General features: G+C 50.5%; 1 long non-coding RNA gene across 3 annotated transcripts; it reads right to left on the reverse strand.

Moving 5' to 3' along the window:
- Positions 1 to 871: 871 nt before the first annotated feature.
- Positions 872 to 5,847, reverse strand: LOC139669226 (uncharacterized). Of its 3 annotated transcripts, XR_011697210.1 has the most exons (5): positions 5,655 to 5,847; positions 5,359 to 5,444; positions 3,885 to 4,029; positions 1,983 to 3,101; positions 872 to 1,429 (listed from the first exon to the last, which is right to left on the reverse strand). It is a non-coding gene; the product is annotated as an uncharacterized lncRNA (long non-coding RNA). The 3 variants fall into 3 exon arrangements; XR_011697211.1 differs by lacking the exons at positions 872 to 1,429; positions 1,983 to 3,101 and having other exon boundaries at positions 3,776 to 4,010; XR_011697209.1 differs by lacking the exons at positions 872 to 1,429; positions 1,983 to 3,101 and having other exon boundaries at positions 3,776 to 4,029.
- Positions 5,848 to 6,066: the final 219 nt, after the last annotated feature.

Consider the following 6,066-nt stretch of genomic DNA (forward strand, 5'->3'; position numbering starts at 1 on the left):
TGACAGGCGGGGCCCCCAATAGAATACCGTTCCTCCAGCGGAGAGGTGGGGCTAGCTGCGGGCGGGAGTCGGCGAAGACTGACAGGCGTTCCCGCCAATGAGATGTCATGTCGCCGGCGGGGAGGCGGGGCTACCCGCGGGGGGGAGCCGCCTGAGGACTGACAGGCACGCCCTCCAATGGGTTGCCGCGACCCTGGTGGGGAGGGGAGCTAGCCACGGGCGAGACGACGCTAATGGGGGGCCGTACTCCCGACTTGCAGGCCGTTCCAGCGTCCTTGCTATTAATCGGCAAGCGCTGTGGCTTCCGCGGCAGCCAATGTGGACCCGCCGGGCGCTGCCGGCACCTCCGCGCCCTCCCTCCCGTCTCCGAGCTCGCCGGTCCCGCTCGACCCGCGACGGGGCCTGCACCGCCTCCCGCCTCCCCTCCTTGCCCGCTCCCGGCACGACCCCCGCCCCTCCGCCCCTCCGCCCCCCCGCCACAGGCGGGCTGAGCGGCCCCGCAGCCTCCGCGGCGCGGCCCTGGCCCGATGCCCCGGGTAGCGAGGGGGGCTGGAGGCGGCGGGCCCTGCAAAGGACACCCCCAGGGCAGCTTCACATTCCAAGTTGCTCTGGTCTCCCCCAGCTCTCCATTTCTTCTCTGCAGAGCACAGCTGGACTCTGCCGGCCCCGGAGACCTGGGGACACCCGGCACCTCCCGGGGACCGCCACGGTTCTCCCAGGGACTTAAAACGACACCCCAAGACTTCCAGGTACCTCCAGGGTCCAACAGGAACCCACAAGAACCCCCAACACCCCTAGGAGGCCCCCAGAGTCTCCCACCATGCCCCGGAACCCCGGAACGCCGCAAAACAGCTCCAGGGATCTACAGGGAATTCTTTTTTTCATGGATTTGGATTGCACAGCCTCCTGTATTTTTTGTTTTACAAAGCCTGCAAAATAAAACGAGGCGCCTCAAAACCTTCTGGGTTCCACCGAGGCTTCCCACACTCATCTATTTTTCGTGTCGTTTTCCTCATTTTTTTTAATTTATTTGATTCTTTTGACTCCATTATCATTACCATTACAGGCCGTGCAGGGCGGCGCCGTCTGCCGCGCCCGCTGGCCACGCCCCCGCCCCGCTGGCCGAGCGGTCAAGGCGCCCGCCTGGAGCGCAGATGCCTCTGTCCAAACTCCGGTTCGAATCCCGGCCTCGGCCGCTCCCTCGGCCTCGCCGGCGCCGCCTGGCGGACACGGCCGAGAATTGCATTGCAGTCCAGCACTCTCCCAGTCGGGGATCGTCTCTTTCTCTAGAGCAGCGCTTTCCCCTCCGCACCACCCAGCAGCGACCTCTGCGCCTGGCAGAGGCCTGAGGCATCCCACTCTAGGCTCTGGGCTTCCTTTCCTTTCTTCCACTGCAACCGTCGTGCCAAGGAAGGGTTAAAATCACACGCTGTAAGGGGAAACGCAATTACTGAAAGAGAAATAAATGCCAACTACACACCACCTCACTGCCTAAAGGTCCCTCCCATCCCAACCCAGCCCACTCTGGGATTCCAGCACGATTCCACACTCTCTCCCTGCATTTATTTTGCACCATTTCCTCTCAAATTCAAATTCTCAAATTTAGGTGCTTTTTAAAGCAGTAATTTAAAAGTCATTGCAGGAATAAAAAGGGACTATAAAACATCCAAAAATCATTCCTACAGCCGTCAAATCATTATTAATTGGAAGACACTTCCCTCCTCTCTGTCCTTATTTGCTGGAAAACCTTACAATGCCAATTGCCTCTTTTTAGGGTGGTTTTCTTCCACAGCTCCTTTCTCCCAGGTCAAACCTCCTGAGATATTCAGGCCTTATTTGGAGGTAAATTTTTTCCAGGGGGATTTTCCCACTTTTGAGCAGACCAGAGAAGATTTTCCAAGGTCCCCAAGACATTTCTGCACGTCACCTGTTACTGATTACAGAGCACAGGATAAGGCAAGAACAAATTTGGCAGCACTTACCACCTGGAATTTTCTTTCTCAACAAATTGCTGCTGTTCCTCCTGGCTCTGGAGGTTCCTGCACGAGCCCTTGTCCCAGCCCTGCCACACACACACAAGAAGCAACAGGCACACAGGGGCTGCTTTCACAATTCCTGACCCAAACCCTTGCCTTTCCTGCCCAAAGCTGAGGGAAATCTGACAGAGTATTAACAAATCAGCTTTGCTGACAGCAGTCAGCGCTCCACTCCTTCGGACGTTGCAAAACTTTGTAGGGAACAGACCCAAATTCTAAAGTGCAGTCTCACTCTCTAACAGATTTTGTTAGAGAGAGAGTGAGCCGTGACTCATAGAACAGGAAAAAAAGACTGCACAAGGAATAACAGAAGGTTTCTCAGAAGAACTCAAGTTCTTCTTTCCCTCATCATGCCGGGACTGCAGGACCCAGCATTTAAAAGACCCTAGCATTTAAAAGACAATACAATTGTTACTGATTCTTAAACCTCTGCAACGTGGTTATTTCCCAGAGAACTGAACCAGCACTAAGCTACTCCCACATCCCTGCAGTGCTTTGGGGAGTAGCAAGATGATGTCCCACTTGTGCTTGGAAAAATTCAAGAGAAGGAAAAGTCAGTTCCCTTCTCTCTCTCTGATCCATAAACAAAGCAGTCCTGTAGGACAACGCAGGCTATTCACAGGAGGCCTGATTTAACAGGGATAACAATGGAAACAAACAAAGCCCCCCAAAACAGGAAGGTAAAATCATGCTGCTTTTCTAACAGGAGCACAAAAAACTCATTCAAGCCTGAAAGGAAATTACAAACCACAAGAAAAAGAACCAAAAGAAACGCTCTGCCTTGATACAACTCTCTGATCGTTCCAAAGGAAATTCTCCACAGATCATAAGCAATTACCAATCATTTCACCATAAGGACTTGGGTTTCTGTTCAGGTGCTGGATGTGTCCATTGAGGGTTCAGGGGTACCGTGGGGTAGTTTAGGGCTGATCCTGCTGAGAGAATGCAGTCTGATAGCCTGGAGTATCCTCTCTGCCAGTGAAGTGCTCCTTGTCAGGGGTTGTGTCATGCCATCCTCAGGCAGCTCAAACAAGCCAAGGAGGGAGGGCCTGCAGCAAAGGAATCCTGGGGGGAGAGGGGAGGGGAACAGTGAACAGGTGAGGACAGCCTGTGCTTCACAAGAACGCTCAGATTACCTGGAACCCCTTTGCAGGGACTTGCTTAACTCCTGGCACCGTCCCTGTCCCAGGGAAGCTGCACTAGGACTGTGGGTCTGGATCCTCTCCAGGCACAATGCAGCTGCTCATATTAACAGCATCAGCAATGCCCTCATTTTTTAGCAGCTCAAATTGCTGTGATACAAACCCAAGAATAGCAATTCTTTTCCAGATTACAGCTTTTCTCTAAGTACATTCAAAAAGAGTTCTAGTCCTGGATCCGGTTACTGTCATTCAGTTCAGGCTACCTGAGCCCCCAGACTGCTGGACTGCCTTTCAATCTCCAGAGCTTTCCCCCAGATTCCACTTTCAGGCTCAGACACTACAGCCTGTCAGGTTGTGAGTATTCTCAGGCCTCCTGACTATGACAGTTACAAGTCAAAAGTGGGCCCAGCTTTCCAGAAGGAATGCAAGCTGACAGTAGCCTAATTCCCTTCAGTGGAGCTCTACTCAGCCAAATCCAGGCTCAAACACATCTCAAACCAGCTCTGCCATTTGCTTTGAAAACACACTTCCCTTTGTGCAGTGAAGGATGAAAAGGTATGAAAAGCCTCAAGCTGAGTCTCACCACAACAGTGGGCCTGAAGAAATGCCAAAGGAGTTTATTGGAGGGGCCTATTCTGGTGAAAGCTCCTACTTTCCAGACCTCCAACAGCATCACCAGCAGACCCTGAAGAAGTGTGGCACCTACCACAGCTTGGGGTACTCAGTGTCCATCACGGGAGGACATTCTGTTAATGTCTTGGTGATGCCAACAGCACGGATCTGCTTTTCAACTTGTCCCAGACTCTTTCTGGATTTCAGGAATCATCATTTTCTGCAAAACCATTCCAAACCTGTTAGTGTGACATTTAGAGAAAATGTCTTAGAATGATTTATCACCCTATGGTGACCAAAGAAAAGGAGAAACCACACAAAGCACCAGGAAACAGAGAACACAAGACAATTTGTTTCTTAACAATTGCTGCCCTCTTACATAGACGTTTGCACATACAAACTTGTTACAAAGGATAAAAACCAGAGACAGCAATGATTCCCTTTTATGACCCGCTCAGGAGATCAGTAACTTGAACTATCAGTGAGGAACTGTGGGCAGAAAATCAGAAATGAACCCCAAAAGGAGAGGCACCCGGGCAGTCAGATTAGCGCCAAACCTCCTTTGCCATTTCAGCCAGAGAGACAACTCTTTCCTGCTTCAAAGGCAAAAACTGCACAGCAGCCTGAAATACAACCCAAGCCAACAGAACACACTCCCTTTGGCTGTATGCTGCCAAGTATTTCCTGCAGAGCTCATGCCCCATTTCCTGTGCCATACTGGTTAATGAAGACGAGAAAGCAACGAGAAAAAGGATGAAGTAAAACTCCAGATGAAAACAAGAGAATTGCTTTAGAGTCAGCAGCAAAATGCATTCTAAGAAGGAGACAGAAAGGGCAGCCTTCATAAATGTTCCCTTTTACTGAAGGGCATTAACTTGCTGCTCCAAAGTTTGCCTAAAAACTGCTCATCTTCTCGGGCACCACAACACTGAAACGTGGAACGCTGGAAGCACCACTTCCATTTGGTTGGTGGAACACCATTGGAAGAACCCTGTAATTCTTGCTCCTCTACAGGAGGCATCAAGCAGATTTTAAAGGATTAATAACAGACCTTGTGTGATCTGTGTAGAGATAACATCACGAATTTCATCAGCATGGCCATCTGCCTGGGGATGATTTCAACAATGTGTCACAGCTTTGACAGAGGAACGTAAACCCTTCCTCAGAACTTTATTCCCATGAAGGCCAAAATGACACAAAAGCATGGAATGTTTCCCAGCATGAACACAAACTGCAGAGAGCAGTGGTCAGAATGGCTGTGCTGTGTGACAGGGCAAGTGTGTTGCTATTAGCTGGAGATTAAATGGAGACACTTTCAGACAAGTAACGACATCACACACACCAGGAAAGGAGGAGAACTACACAAGTCCTTTAGTTCCATTCCCTCAGTGTTCATGGAGTGTCACCTGCTGTGGCCACTGCCCTTTATGTCCCCTTGACTCCAGAGCATTTGGAGCAAGTCCCTGGAGCCACCAGAGTCCCACCCATGTACAGGATGCCTGATCTGTGCAACTGCACACTCTGAACCACTCGTGTCACACTGGAGCTTTTCAGAGCAAGGAACTTACTTTTGATAAGTTTTGTTGGTTTGGAACTTGGAAGTCTTTGGAATAGCAGAATGAAGACCTGTTTCCTGTACCAGTCAACTGATTCACTGGAAATTTAAAAGAACAGTTATTCAGTTCACAGTGGGCTTTGACTGGTGCTGTCACTTTACAGAAAACACAGAGAAAGTTGTTCCCATCTCTTTAACTGATAAATGTGACATTTTTGCTCCTGAAGTGTTAACCTTTGGCATGACTGCACACTGCAGAACCAAAGCCCACAGAAGTCAGTTTTGAATGCAATTTGAGCTCATACTCACGGGGGCATATGCTCCATGATGCTGTTTAGCAGGTCAAAGCCTTGGGGACCACTGGCTTTCAAGGCAATCAGCTTCAGGAATCCCCCCAACACTCCAGGCTGCAAGGAAAGCAAACATGAAGCTCTAGGCAACTGTTCTTCCTAAGTGGCCCAGCAGAAAGTTGGCTCTGACCATCGAAGACACACACCAGTGCAAAAGCATCCCTAACCTAAACCAGGATTCTGATCCTGCAGTGCAGGACAAGGAAGACACGTTGTGGCTCCTTCTCACTCACTCACTCACTCACTCACTCACTCACTCACAAGACACGTTGTGGCTCCTTCTCACTCACTCACTCCCTCACTCACTCCCTCACTCACTCACTCCCTCACTCACTCCACTCACTCCACTCACTCATTCACTCTCTCACTCA

The sequence above is a fragment of the Pithys albifrons genome, chromosome 3 (assembly GCF_047495875.1).
Source record: "Pithys albifrons albifrons isolate INPA30051 chromosome 3, PitAlb_v1, whole genome shotgun sequence".
Lineage (NCBI taxonomy): Eukaryota > Metazoa > Chordata > Aves > Passeriformes > Thamnophilidae > Pithys > Pithys albifrons.